This window comes from Cynara cardunculus (genome assembly GCF_001531365.2).
Source record: "Cynara cardunculus var. scolymus isolate 2C chromosome LG 13, CcrdV1, whole genome shotgun sequence".
Taxonomy (NCBI): Eukaryota; Viridiplantae; Streptophyta; class Magnoliopsida; order Asterales; family Asteraceae; genus Cynara; species Cynara cardunculus.
The window spans coordinates 24792024-24808429 of NC_037540.1; positions in this window are offsets into that span (position 1 = coordinate 24792024).

Genomic DNA, 16406 nt, shown 5'->3' on the forward strand with positions numbered 1-16406 from the left:
AAAAAGTAATTATTTTTGGTTTAATAATATAATTTTTATAAAGATAATAACTAAGTATTCTACTAGAGCTCAATAATTATTCTAATTATATTTTAGATTTTATATTTAAAATATATTTATCTCGTATTTGATTATATTTATCTATAGTTAGTTACACGAATTCAAATATGAAGCTTAATAAGTTGTACTTACGTACAATTTACTTGTAATCTTAAATTTTAAGTAATATGTATCAATAAGCAATGTTTCATGTATAAAAGATAATTTTAAGAGTTTTTATCAAATACTTTATAATATAATATAAAATATTATTAAATCGAAAATAAACTAATTTGTGATTAAATCTAAGTTAAATAATAACAAAAAATTGAATCAAAAAAATTATTCAAAAAACGTGAACTTTCATATAGTTAACTTGATACTAATATCGATATATACTTCTTTATATTTTTATGAGATATCCAAATTTATATTTTATTCAAACATAAATCGCTTTATAAAATCATATAAAATCATGTTATAACATCAATAAAAACAAAAAATAAAACGAAACATTAAAATCAAGATGTATCACGTTAAATTGTACGAATATCTTTCTAATCTGTTAAAAAATATTTAACATCTCAACCAGAGTTTGATTTTTTAGATTTTTCCCATCAAAGAAACACAAACTTCACAAATAATGTGATTTTTATTTTTTATATACTTATTCGGTATAAAAAAATATATATACATAACTAATTATCATTATCCAAATAAAATATAAAAGTTTTATATAAAATGATGTCTCAAATGTCAAATAAGGACGCGTTTTTAATAATATATTTTTTTTCAATTTTGTTTTTTCTATTTATTATAAATAAATTATGCCTTTATAACAAAATAAAAAATAATAAAAATACTATTCATCTATAATTATCAAACAAATTGTGTACGACAACTCTAAATTTCAATAAATAATAAATAAGCAAGCGATCGATAACAATGGATATGTTAACAATTGATGTCGGATTATAAAACCGTCAATAATTGTTTGATTATTAACCTTTTTATGAATTTTGTTTGTATTCTAACCATAAAAGTTATATATTATTAATAGATTAACGATGATTTTTTTGGTTTTATTATTTATTAATTATTATATTCTTGACACCCATTCATGATTGATATATGTCACGGATAAGCGACAACGTTTATTTAAACTATTTTTTTTCACCTAAATATTATTTTTTGTGCATTTTCAATAAAACCAAAAAGAATATCAAAATATATTTAAATTCACAAGACGTATTCTTGATTTTGAAATTTGAATCAAGACAAATAAATTTCAAGTCATGTGACAACCAATCATTAGAGGCTATGTATTTTTCTGCCTTTTTTATTTGTTTTCTTTTATTCTATCTAAACGATTGATTTCGACATTTTTGTTATATTCATTGAGCTTGTTTGGTTAGTTACGGTTTAGTTTAGATTGGGTTCATCGGCCTACATTTCATATTCGGTTTATCGGCCTATTTCCGGGTTGGTGGTTGACCCATCGGGTTTTTTGTACAACCACACTTGGATGATCTACATCTCTAGATCAAGGTTCGATAAACACATACAACTATCCATGTGACTAAGAGCCTTCGCAGACTCATGTGTGCAGCAATGCTAAGAATTAAACCAATTTTGCTTTTATTCCAATTCTAAAGAACCTCCAAATCTTCATTTTAGGAAACCAACTGTTCAAATTTCATTTCATGAACCAGATAATCAAATTCGTGTTCCTAAAAGTAGGAACTAAAAGAAAGTTAGCGGTTTTTACTAAACGCTTACCCGGTAAAGTGATGATAATAATGGTGAGTTTTATTCGGTAAGTGAGGGTGACGATACTTACTCGGTAAACGCTTACCGGACAAATTGTTACAAATACCATTTTGATGAACTACAATCTTACTCGGTAAAATAAGTGTTGGAAATTTGTAGGTTGGAAGTTAACCTTCCATCCCACATTGGTAAAGAGTTTATTTCTAGAGAAGCTTATAAGGCTTTCTCTAGTAGTGGGCTTTGAACATATTAGTGGACTCATGATGGGGGTCTTGAGTGGAAGACCCAACACACATGCGCGCGTGTAGCCGTGGCGCGAGGAGTTGCACTTTGCACTTCGCACGCCGCATCGGAGCAGAAGGAGTCTCGCCCCGATCTCCGAGTATCTATTTAATAGAAATTCGTCAGGAGGATTATCAGTTTAATTTGGATAATTATTAATATTAATTTGGAATTAATTCGGTTTTTGACTTGGTTTTAGAGATAAAATTCGGTTGAGAATTTTTCTCCCCACCATCTCCTATTTTGTGGAGATAATCGTGGGCCTCTTCTAGGGTTTCACCCAGTATAAATACTGGGTGAAGCCGTATCATTATTAACATATGAAAACTGTTTTCTTCTCTGACGAAATTCTGCTCTCGACTCCTATTTCTCTCTACCGTTTTGCTACATAAACCTGCTCTATATTCGTTGTGATTGTTATTCACAAACGAATTACTTACTGCATCAAATCCTGGGGCTTTACGACTAGCAGACTCACAACTTCTTAAGAGTGGTCGTATAAAACCTTTAAGGACAGGTTTTCGGTGCAGTTCATCATCCGAATCGACATCATTTTAAATAGGTTGGCTTTATAATTTTTTTGCATTGTATTTAAATTCCCCGTTCACTAAGTGAACACTCTGCCTCTACCCCTTTCTTTCATTGAATCTATCGCGAAGGATAGATTCAATCTGTGTGAATTGGCACATATTGAGGTTTTTGGTGGGTCTGTATTCAAAAAGGTTTCTTTTCGCTATAATATAATTAAACTTTATAAAGATTAAATCTTTATTTGGTGTTCATTTTCTTATTGGAATTATTTTTTCAGATAAGCATTTGGATAAACAACCCTTAATTTCATTTAGGTTCCTCAAAATGAGTACTTTTAAAAATTAATTCTATAAAATAAAGATTTTAAAAGTTGATTCTTCAAAGTAGAAACAAAGCCAAAACTAACACCAATTTGTATTCTTCAGTTTACTTAATACGCTTTAAACCCGTCATCTCTAATAACAAACTTTATCTTATTTAACTTGTACGATCCAAGCTTTTATGTATCTGACATTTGATCGATTACGTAAAAACCAGCTAAATTTCACAAAATCTAAGACAATATTTTAATAATACTAATGGTATTTATGCATTAAAAATAATATTATAAATAGAAAATAGCTTTCTTTGTTTGTTGGTTTAAGGTTGAAATGTAGTTAAAGAGTGTAGTTTGTTGGAATGACCAATGAGAACATCAATTTCAGGAGTTGTATGTCCAAAATCCATGATGTTTATTTCCCACTTACATCACCTAACTTCAATTTTGTGGTAGGTAACTCAATTTTATTAATAATTTATAAGTTTGGATTTTGGTAAAAGGTTGTTCTGATTGATTTTTGGTTTTATGCATTTGGACATGATTTGATGGATTTTTGTGAGATTTGGTATTTTTCTTATGACTGTGCATTATGTTTGTCACAGAAGTTCATTAAGTTATGTGTAAGTTCAGTGTTTTCATATGCACGTTTGTGAAGGTGTGTGTAATTCCACTGGTTTCATGTGAATGTATAGCTGGTTTCAGTGCGTTTTTCATGTTGAGATCTATGAAGATTTGTGAAGTTATTAGGTATGTGCATTATCAATGTTTTTTACACGAAGGAATGCAAATTTTCTACGTGTTACTTACGTGAAAGTAAGTATATAGGTTTCGTCCATCTTACACTCATGCCACTAAGTTCCATTATTTATGAAATTTCATCTGTAAATGACAATCACCAGATAAAAAAAATCATCCACTTGTTCAAAAGTTCTTATTTCTTCTTACAAAAATTGTCACATGATCACAACTTTATAGTGCATACACACACACACACACGATACATACATACATACATACATACATACATACATACATACATACATACATACATACATACATACATACATACATACATACACACACACACCATACATACATACACACACACACGATACATACATACATATGCGCACACAAACACAAACACAAACTCCACTATGGTCATAATTAGGTACTTAGAAAAGATTAAAGTTAATAAGATCAACAACTATTCGGTATATATATATAAAGATGTTACACTTAGTTATTATGATGAATTTGGACAATGTAACAAATTCTATCATTGTAAAATAATAAGGTCCCGTTGATTTAAGGGATTCTATATAATTTGGAGGGATTTGGAATTGAATTCCGTTCTAATCGTATGTTTGGTTTGAAGTAATGTTTGGAGTATTTTGCGTGATTTTGTAGGATTTGTTAAATAATAATGTTATTAAAATATGTTACGAACATTTGTTTTGTAATAATCAATTAATAAAAAAATAACTTAATTATTTTTATAACTTGTTTTATAAATGATCTGTTAAGAAAGTAATTCAATTCCATTCCAACAACCTGAAAATTAAGTTATGTCATAGACCTAATTAATGTGTATAAAAGATGGAAAAACCTTTTTTTTTTTTAAAAACTTAGTAATTCATGAGATCCATAAAATTCAATTTAGACCATATAAAATTAGTTAAAAATAAAATCTAATTAATTAAAAAATTATCTCTATTTTCCTTTCTCAGTTACATACACAACTAAATATCCATAAAAGGTAAACACATTGTGAACATTTTTTTAGAAATATTAATATAATTTGTGAATACATTTATGAAAACTTTTCTAGAAATACTATTATATATAATTTGTGAACACATTCTAAATATACGAGGTTTGGTATAACTTGTGAACACCAATTAAAACAACAAACCTAACTCTAAATATACGAGGTTTGATATAATTTGGTGTCCATCACGCCAATCATTTAATTGATATCTTTGACCCCTATATAAAGAGCTAAGAAACCCTCTCCATTTGTGTATCCGGCATCAACCAAGTAATAACCTAATGATAAATTAAGTTAATAAACCATCAAAGTTTATACTTGTTAATATATAGTAAACAATCAAAAACTATACCCGGTCTTGGAACTTTTAATCCATGAGGCCTAAGAAGAGCATCTCGAAGCACTCGACCATCAGCAGCCAACCTCTCCCATCCCTGTAATACATATATAAATTGCATATCTTGTGAGCACACCCCTAGCACGTTTGTCGCAATTTCATTTTTTCTTGTTCTATATATAGTTTGTCTTCTTCTGGAACTAAACATTTTATGTAGGTTCCATCTAAAGCTCCTAGAAAATTCTAGAACCAAGAAAAAGAAGATCATTATATTTTCATAATAATTAGACTTATTTACAAATAAGTAAATTTTAAAAAGAAGTGGAAATACCTTAAACCATCAGTAGAGTTATCAGGAACAGGTTCTGGTTTCTTAAGCAATCGTGGATGTAACCTTATTACGACATTGCAAACTCGAGCAACAACTCTACTAATTGTTTCTCCCGAACGATGAAAATGACATATCATAACCCGATTCTTAACATTGTGAGTAATAATGTGAAAAAAAAAATTGTAGTTTTTATCGCGATTTCTCTTTTGTAAGTTGTATTTTTTGTAAGAAAAGGTTGAACAATCATGTGCATCTTCTTGATGGTTAAATGAATTTTTAATAAAATTCATGAACTTCTGACTATATAAGAAAAAATGGATTTATAATTATGAGAAGATCATATATTTAATTAAAATCTCATTTAAGGTTATACATCCATTTGATTTTTCACCAATGTGACAAACTTAATTTTCCAAATCAATAAATATGAGTATAAAAATATTTGCTTTAGTTGAATATTTATTTTATTAGTGACTCAATTAATGTTGTTTTTTCATTAATTTTTCAAACTATAATAAGGCTTTCAAATATCAAAAACTTCGATCTCTTCAAATTGTTTTATAAAATCTATAAAAATGAAGATATATAGAGAATGATAATACTCGTGTCTTCCAATTTTTATGGATGCTCAAAATATGTTACTTCGAACACGGTTGACCAAGATCCGACCTTAAAAGCGAAATACTAAATCGTCATTTGAAACCGTGCCATGTTTTGAAAATGACAAAAAATATGTTCTAGAACCAAGGTTTTAAATGACGTGACGATGAAATCAAGCCCCAAGCCTTACAAGTTACGGCGAGGCGACGACGTTTTTCAAGGCGTGCTCTAAAGCGACAAGCTGACGCCACACACACCCACACACACATATATATATATATATATAGAGAGAGAGAGAGAGAGAGAGAGAGAGAGAGACACATACAGAGATAGAAAGAAATTTAAATGCAAACTCAATTTTCATCGTAAACGTGAAGAGTGATCTCGGCCCTCCATTATATATATATATATATATAGACATACACGCTAATAACATAGAACAAATTAAATTCATATGAAATAATAAAACTAAAAAAGAAAGAAGAATAATTGATACCATATATGTAGAGCTTATAAAAAAATGAAATCTAGGGTCAAAAATCGGGATTAAATCTCTTAAATCTCAACTCACTACTTTCAACAATCATTTAAGACTTTCGTTAAATCTTCGTGTATGGAAATGATAGTAAGGGGTTGTTTACTAACTGCTGACAGCTGACTTGGTCAGCAATCAGTGTGTTTACCAAATCACGGATCTAACCGAGATCTTACCTAACCAATGTCAAATTCATACTTACCCGAGTCAGATCTTTACTTTCCATTACTGCCCCTTTTCTCGATTAGGTTTCACCCCGCTCCCTCATCGTTCCTCCTCCCTCTTTGGTCCCGACTCTCCCTGCTACCACTTGGTCAGTCCTCATCCATCGTCGCTCTCGGTCCTCCTCCTTTCTCCCTCGTTGCTTAAGTCCTTCCTCCCTTCGTTGGTCGAAAAGGAATAATTTTTTATATTTTGTTCTTTCATTTTTCAACTGTGGGACTGGATATGTATGAATCTTAAGTGGGATCAGAAATAACATTCATTCAGTTCAGAAAGGGAGAAATATCAAATCTTGCTCTTCATTTTGATTTGTGTCTTCCATCTTTTGTAATATTTCAATTATATGGTTCATTTACATGATATCATCTCACATGATCCCGAGTCTTGTGCATGGGTCACATATAACAACTTAGGGGGAAGAATCAAAGTTGTTGAAATATGAAAATTGCATTTTGTTCTCTTATTTAGCAGTTAATCATATGAAAAAGAGTAAAATAGTATTATTTTTATTGGTAAACATTTATTTTAAGTATGCATTTTGTTTTTTTTTTCTTCCACTAAACTATTATTAACAAGAATAATTATATATTATTCAATATATAATTACAAATATGGTTATAATGGTTATTTTATTGTTGGTAAGCACTTACCAAAAACATTTGGTAAACACTCTTACCCCGGACAATTTTTACCAGGATAGCACTTAGGGACCGTTTACTAAACGCTTACCCGGGTAAGCGCTTGCCAAGTAACATTACCTCACCGAATGAATATGGTAAGAACCAAGAATCTTACCCGGTAAGAGCGAGACGAGGACCAAGAGTCTTACCCGGTAAGTGAGGGCGACGACTCTTACCACGATAAGCGCTTACCGGGTAAATTGTTGCATACGATGTCGTTTTGGTAGACTAAAAATCTTTCCCAGTAAGTAAATAATAGTGTTAAATTTTATCGATAAGCACTTATCAGGTAAATATTTGGTAAACGGCCCCTTACTCATGTCAGCACTCTTACCCAGTAAGAGTTGGTAAACGGCCTCTAAGTATTTACTTATTTAGGCTTTTAGTTGTCAAGTTCTCTTTTATATTTATTTAAGTCTTAAGTCCCATACATAATTATCATTTATTCCTTAAGTTATATATTAAAAAACCCAAACCCTTACAACATAAGAAGTTGTAACAATCCATAAGACGTTGTAATGACCTATAACGCGTTACAATGCAAGTCAAACCTTAGAGTGGAGAGACAAGGGTTAACGTGACATCGAATCCAAACCTTGATGACTTAACGTGTCATAAAAAGACTATAATGAGTTATTTAGAACCATGTCTAAAAAACTAAAACCGACAAAAATCATGTCAAACCGATCCTAAGCCTCGTTTTGAAGCTCAATTATGACAAGTCATGTACCAGGTAGATATGGCCAAATGGCTTGGCCAGGCCTAGGACCAGTTACGATATTCCACCGGAAATAAGGTCTGACCTGACTCAGGACCAGTTTGGGATCGGTTAAGGGGCCGACTCGGGACCGGCCCGATTTTTTTCTTTAAAGTTTAATTTTAAATGTATTTTTAAGTATATTTTTAAATCTAATTTTAGATGTATTTTTTAGTATATTTTTAAATGTATTTTTAAGTGTATTATGTTAAAAAAACTATTTTTTAGTGTATTCATTTGACCCAATTAAATATTCTAAAGTATATTTAATCGACCAAATTATTTATAACAAAAACATATTTTTTTAGTTTATTTGATTGACCTAATTATAATAAAAATGTATTTATTAGTGTATTTGATTGACTAAATTCTTCAAAAAATATTTTTTATATGTTCAAAATCAATTTAAAAAAAAAATTAAGGCCGAATCTACTAACCAGGCTTCATACACCATAATCGGGCCTTCATATATAGATCAAGACTAGGTCGAGACCTGTTACTCCAGGACCGGTTATGAGATCACTATTTAAGACCGGGACCGATTTAGACCTGACCCAACCCAGGCCAATACTGATTTTTGACCACTTCTAGTCTTCTAGTACCAGCCTACTACCAGGTAGTCCTATGGTCTAAAAGCCTAATTGGTTTAGGCCCAAAAGGTTGACGTTCCTAACTCAGATCTAATTATAGTTTAATTGTTTTAAATTATAAAGAAATAAAATTTGGATGGGTCATGAATACTCCGTTTGTAAAAATCATTCAATTTTATACATAAAAATTCAAACAATTCAATAGATTGGTATGAATTTTGTAAAGATGTAGTTTTTCCAGTCAGTATAGCCTCTTTCGGAATATTTATAGCATTGTAAATTGTTAATTATTAACAAACTTACAAACCATTCAACTTTTTTTTATTAACCTGAATATACAACCCGTATTTTATTGAATTTTAGTTTATTCATCCAAAATTATCAATTTTAAAACGTGCAGTGACTCTCATAGCGATTTTGTAATATTATTACCAATTTTCTTTTAACATATATCATTATCAATGTTATCCTTATAACGTGTTTAGACGACATAACTCGTGGATGTACCATCAATTACGTTTAAGTGAGCAATATGATTTGATATCAACGTATTGCTCTTGCATTATGTGAGGATTGTTTATTCGGTTAAAATTAAATGGATTTAGGTGGATCCGATCCAATCACCAAATGGATGCTGGATTTTATTTTCTGATCTAATACAACTAACATTGGACATCCGATTCAATCCAATCTAATGGACGGTTGGATCAGATTGGTTCCGTCTATTGGATATTACTGTTGGTTATTCATTGGATCAGTCCAATATTATAGATTTCAATTAATTAATCCACCATTTCAACCACTTATTCATATATTTTCTTAATTTATCAAAAAAATACTACGTATTAATATCAACTAAAAAAACAATATCATAATATGTCAATAATATTAATTGGATGGTAGATGGATGATAATTCCATGACTATTGGATTGAATAATTTCGTTTTTATTGGATTTTGAGTTGCCATCTGAGAATCAATCGATCGACTTTGGATGTTGAAATTTTGGATCCAATCCGATTACAATTGGATATCTAATTATGGACGATCAGTTCAAATTGGATCAGATTATAGAGATAATCACCTTTCCTGTTTGGATTTTAGTGCTCAAAACTATTTCTTTACCTCTCTTTATTTTTTATCTCTCGTTTTCTCAACAAGACAATTAAATTGTAAATGTTTGAAAATATTTTCTCGCAAAAATGTTATGATAGAGTTCATGTACAATGGAACGTAATCGTGAAAAATCCTCATTTCACTCTATTCAAATTAGAAATAACATAAATGAAAAGGCCAAAATGCAATGGAATTTTATCATAGGAGTTGTTTACTAAACTCTTATTATGTAAGCATTTATCGGGTATCATTTACCTTATCGGAAAAATATGACAAAAACTGAGAATCTTACATAATAAAAGACATAACAAGGATAAAAAATCTTGTGTAGTGAGGAAGAATACTCATACCTGGTAGGCATTACCGGGTAAAAGACGCTAATCGACAATCCATTTTAATGGCTGAAAAATGTTACTCAATAAGGTAAGTAAAAGTACCGACTCTTATTAGTAAGCGCTTACCCAGTAAGTATTTGGTAAACGACCTCTTAATTCTTTTCTAGTGTAATGATAAATTTTTTCCTTGAAAGTGTAAGCCACTAGAGGTTTGTCTGACTGTTAACTTCAGAGGCTCATGGGTTAATCGAAGTGCATCCAAGCTGGCAAAGACACTCGGGTAATCCAAACGAATCTTCAAGTTTTGTACTCATTTTGACCAATGGTAGGTCTCGTATTGATAACGTAAAAGTCAACTTATATTATAATTCTTGATTACTTGGAAAGTTGTCACATCAAATTCAACCAATCAACTGATGCCACGATAGCTAAAAACCAATTATCATGTAAATTGGTACAAAATATGAAAAATTGAACGTTGGATACACTAATTGAGCAACAAACAATCATTACACTAAATAGAGAATACGACAATCGTATGTATTAAATCCCATTATTTGTCGATAGCAAGTACATGGGGGCGATTTGCACCTATTCAAGTGAAAATTAGTCAATTTAAGTCAAAATTTATTATTCATAAATCAAATGAGTTGTTATAAAAAAGTGACCAATTGCACGCTTTAGAAGACACTCATGACATACTCAAAAGTTTATAACATTCCTAAATTGTTTTATTACGAAAATTATAAAACTATTTTATTAATAATATATGTACTATATGTATTTACCTATTTTAGTATGTTAGAGCATCTCCAACTGTTTATACCCAAGTTCTCCGAAAATGGAGAAAAAAAATGTCAAAGTTATTCATGATGAATTTCATATCGAATATTTATCAATAGCATACTAAAGATGTATATATTCATGATGAATATTATAGTGAAAATGTATATTCATGATTAATATCATACTTATGTATCAATACCAGATAGTTATTGTATACACGTGAATGTACATGCATGAATAATCATATATTCATGATAAATTCTCGGCAAACCCTGTCCCTCCTTTTCTTCGGTGAACCCCTCCCCTTCTCCCTTCTATTCCCCTCCTGACTCTTTTTTCAATGTTTCCTCTCCAGTCTCATTACAACTATTGATACCCTTGAAGCAAGTTTGAGATCCGACAATGGCAGCAGAGACGAATGTTTCTCTGGTGAGCTAAGTTTGAGATCGGACGGTCAAGGGTGAATCAAAGCGGATGTCTTTGAATGTTTCACGATCTTCCAAGAAAATATAGTAGTGAACCAAGTTTGAGATCCATATCTTTGTTGTCAGATCTGGTGAACCAATTGGATGATTTCAGTATATAAAACACCTAAAATAAGAGTAAATTTAAACCATAAAAATTGGTACGAAATAAACACCTATATAAATAAAATCACCCAAGAAGGGAAAATTGTGAAGAGTTTACAAACCAAAGGAATAATAAATCAATAACAACCTACTAATCTAAACTATTCTAGGTTCATATTATAAACATGTGTCACTATCTTCATCAATAGGAGCCCCAACAAAATGTAGCGCCCAATTTGACATTACTATCATCTAGGATGTGCCTCTATCGGCATCCAATCACTCTTCTCAAGACTTTGAAGCCCCATCGCTAAGAGAACCAAATATACATGCCATTTTAAGAAAAAAGCGTTAGGCTTGATGCCTAGTGAGTCCAAACAGTTTATAAAATAAAACAAATAGTTATTGGTGATAACATTTTATAAACTTGATCAAAATCCAAAATTCACACATTTCAAATAAGAACCATACGGTCCAAAACACATCTGACAATGTGGGGGGAGACCCAATTTCCGTTGATTGTGGCGGAACACAAAAGTAGGCCATTAATCTACGTTATAGAGCTTCTATTATAAAACATTGGTCAAGTCCTCCAATGTCTAAGAAATACTCTTCGTAAGTTACTACGAGACACACGATTATCAAGTTCAACTACCTATTCAGAACAATAAACTCATAAGCTCGATTTACTGGAGTTTTAATTGCAAAAACCCATGGCATGATGTTTAAAAGTTTGACATAATCAAGCACACTAATTGCCACTTTTCATCTAAATCCCTAAACAATAACGAATTTAGGGTTTTGATTAACATTTTATCAAGAGAACTCAATCAATCAACCAAACTAATCAAGGATACAAAAGATAATGACATTCTAGTAGAGTTTGAGCAAATAGAATTTAGAATCACCAACATAACAATCTCAAAACTAACAATTTTGAATCAAGAACTAACTACTAAATTAAATGATAAATTACCTAATGATTATGGAAAAATAAAACCTAATCGAACTGAATGCTTCTTCTTAATCTCCTCATACTCTCTAGAATCCATCTCCGGCCTGCCCCCAACTGACGGTTTCATGACCCATTCATATGAAACCGCTCTAAGAACATCTCCAACAGATTCTCCAAGATGGAGAAGTAAAAAGTCAAAATATCCAAAAAGATTACCTTCATATTCTCTAGTTTGGAGACGACATAATTAATTATATTATTAAAATATTTAATACCATCCATAAAATATTATTTATATCTCCTAAACATTTAATATTCAAGCAATCTCATCGGTAGAATGAATGAAAAATCATTTCTATCTCATAAATAATCATTTTGGAGAAATCTCCAAATTTGGAGATGTAATTCCCAAATCATAAAAATCATATTTCAATCTTCAAGAATTAAGAAGAAGATGAATTTAGAGAGAAAATGTCACCAAATCTTCAATAGATTTCTTGAGAGAATATTACAGAATGTTTCTAGCTCTAATCTGATTAATTGCTGAACTAATTACAATTAGGAAACTAAACACTATTTATACTAAGAAAAACAATAAAGTCTAACTATTACAAAGCATTAAAAGGGAGAACTTGAATACAACTTTAATGCACAATCTTGAACTCAACAGGAGAATTTCATCTTCTCTCTCTCATACTTTCTCCAGTTTGGAGAGGTTTCAAGGAATCTGTTGAACCAAAAATCCTCAAAATCTTCGTTGTGGAGAATATGTTGGAGATGCTCTAAGAAATGCTCAATAATTGAAAAACACAAGTTTGCCCTTGAAATTTAGCCAACTGTGACTTTCCACACAACTTAAGTAAATTCGCGGGGAAGGTCGCCCATGTCTTTGCATACCATGGGTTGCAAGTCACACAGCCACTAGCTGCATAAGCAATTGCCTTTCATAATATAGAGAGTTAGGCGGACGATGGAGCATAATGAACTTGTGGGAAAGTCGTACGACTAGGATCCAAACACGGACATATACTTCTGCGATCCAAGGGGCGACCCTAGTCACAACTCTGGTTATTAGACTCCCTAATTTGTTTTGTTATCTTACCTTTTTGCTCTTGGACATTAATAAACATAGTATGGGACTTAGGTACATCATATTAGTTATAAATAAACATAAAATGAAGGGTTTTGATGACATAACTATACATGTATACATGATTATCAGAAATTGTGGTGACTACCATTGATGAGGGTTTAGTGCAAGTCTTTACAGAGATATTCGTCGGAGATGTTCACGAAGGGATTCACTGGAGAAGAAGACCGGACAAGGAATCAGATGGTATATGGCCAAAGAAGCCAGGGAATGGGGGTGCATTATTCACTTAAACTTTTACAAAGACAAAAAAGGATCACACAAAAAAGAAAAGAAAAAACTAAAAGAACTATATTGTCCTCAATTTGAGTTTTTTTTAACAAAAGTTAGTTAAAAGGATCAAAACTGTAATAAAGTGATATATAAAGTAACTAAAGATATTATTTCAAAATGGTGACAAACTTATTAGTTGGCGATAGCCATACAAACTAAGTATGTAATTAAGGTGCTGTTTATTTACCTCTTAATAGTTCCATTAAGAGGCAAACATCTGATTCAGTAAGAGGTGAAAGTTATGTGGCAATCTTATTAAAACATCTGATGCTTTCTGGACGATTCTTTCTTTGAGGCCTACATATATCATTCAGATGAGCACCATTTCCACTGTTAGCCCTTCTCATATGCTCCACAAATACAAAACCCAACACAAAACAGAGATGCCAATGAAAATATCCAATGAGTTAACACTTTCTAGGTTTGCGAAGGAGGATATTTGGCTTCTTCTTCATGCTTCATCTTCTACCGGGTATTTTGATTTTTAACTGTAATTGTGAGTCCTAGCGTGAAAACAAACCACATGTTCTACCTTGATAACTACTTTTATATGAAAAAAAAATCATCCGTTTATTATGTTCGCAAACAGTTTCACAAATAGTGTCGTGTCTTTAATTTATATTTTAAAGGTGTTATTTTGTAATTTATATTTGTGAAATAATATATCTATAAGATAACTTATTAATATAAAACATTTATCAAATAGTCATATTTCATTAATCACTGAATCATATATAAGGTTAATATGTTAATTTTCCGTCATTCACTATTAATTCAGAATACTTGTAAAAGAATCGTTTTTTTTCTTCTACACTAAATCATATAGAGGCTTTTAATTATTCTGCACAAATCATTCACTATCTACCAAATAGCCTTCTAACCCTACTAGTTAAGATTTTTTTGGCATTACAATAAATATGAACTAAATCTATATATCTATTAATGGAAAACCCAATAGTATTGATGTGGCAGCTTCTGATCATTGAAATTCATGTATTCTTTTTTCTCCAGCCTCTGAAACAGCTGCCTTACATTGATGTGTAGCTTAAAAGAGAAAATTAAAGAGAGGCAACTTATTTCTCTCTCTAACTAACTGAAGAGTTGCACCATGCTTAGGTTAAACTCTTTATATTCCTTCGTCCTTCTTTAATTTATCTACTTTGTCTTCTCCACACCTTTGGTGCAAAAATTCACAAACCTGCAATCACCAAGTAAGAGTGTGAACATGATCTATTTGAAAATTACACTTTCACGCTGATTTTCAAATATTCTTGGCTTTTTGACATTTGAAATTGTGTTTTGAGGGCTTGATTTGATACTATCATCCAATTCCTTTATGTATCTTCAATCATATACAACCAATTTATTCATCTTTCCTTTTCAAGAAGTTACTACGATATGTAATATTGTTTCTTTATTGGGGAAATTGCATGAAATTTGGAATACCATGTCCTCTTACCAATCCAAGACAGTTTGCACCAATGTATTGTAAACACAATAGTCAAAACACCATATACTAAGTATCATTTGAGAGGAATTTTAGGAGGACTTGTAGAAGATAACAATACTCTCATCCAAATTTAAGATTTGGCTTCACCGTGAATATTTTTGTTAGTGGTGGCAGAACACGATAGGGTCCTTTCGAGGCCATGGCCAGCCCAGTCTTTTAATCAAATAGCATATATGAACCTTTAAGGAAATATATGATGGGTAGCTTAATTGATTATCATCTTTTGGCCCTTATCCTCAAGTCAAGGGTTCGAATCCCTTACTCTATAGTTTCTCTTTTTTATTACTTTTTTCTTTTCATCTAATATTTTAAGTTATTAATATCTATTGTATATGAAAATTAGTTTTTAAATAATATACAGAAGCAATGTTTAAGTTAGTATATATTGTTATAATAGTCCAAAAACATAATAATAAAAAAATAAGTTTATAGGACGTCACCAATTTCTCAACATCCTAATAGACCATTTTAACGTCATATATAAAGACATTGTAATAAGTTTATAGAACTTTTTTGGATGTTCTAACAAGTTTTTTAGGACATTTTTAATACAAAGTGTCATATTAGCAATTTTATTGAACACTTTGTTTTAATGTTCTATAAGTTCATCTTTTATACGACCCTTGTTTTTGTATGACACTTTTTCGAATAGTGTCTTATAAAATTGCTAATGCGACATTTTGTATTAAAAGTATCCTAAAAATTTGTTAACACGTTCAAAAATGTCCTATAAACTAATTACAACGCCTTTAGATAAGATGTTTTATGTTTTTTTTTTTCATGTAAATTAAGTTTTATAAAGTGGTGGACGCTTAAATTTTTTTTGATGCCCTATAAATCCGATTTTATTGTACTGTATTGTAACGTCCCAACCCACACATTGGATGAAACACATATTTCATACCAAAGAAATACATATTCGTATACATATGGGTCCCTTAGTACAARA